The sequence below is a fragment of the Buceros rhinoceros genome, unplaced genomic scaffold (assembly GCF_000710305.1).
Source record: "Buceros rhinoceros silvestris isolate BGI_N320 unplaced genomic scaffold, ASM71030v1 scaffold15291, whole genome shotgun sequence".
Classification (NCBI taxonomy): Eukaryota; Metazoa; Chordata; class Aves; order Bucerotiformes; family Bucerotidae; genus Buceros; species Buceros rhinoceros.
Window position 1 is genome coordinate 19,664 of NW_010392616.1, and position 217 is coordinate 19,880.

The 217-nt window shown below is 55.3% G+C and overlaps 1 protein-coding gene across 1 annotated transcript in view; it reads left to right on the top strand.

The window, feature by feature from the left end:
* The window catches only part of ENPP1 (ectonucleotide pyrophosphatase/phosphodiesterase 1), a gene marked incomplete at its 5' end in the record, with an annotated part of 36,221 nt that overhangs the window by 9,077 nt on the left and 26,927 nt on the right, over positions 1–217 (top strand).

Below are 217 nucleotides of genomic sequence, written 5' to 3' on the forward strand. Positions count from 1 at the left end.
TTCCCTGCCCTTACCTCGGGACAGGAGTTGAGGCTGTTGCTCCAGTGGGACTGATGTCAGGATAAGGACAAGCACACCAGATGGATTACACGAGCATCTTGGCTTGTTCTTTATGTGGGTGCTTGTGAAATCAGGCCTTGGCATGACTTCCCTGTGCATGCCCGACTGGACTGCTCAGCCTCTTTGGGCAGGGTAGCTGCACCAGCCACGAGCAGAG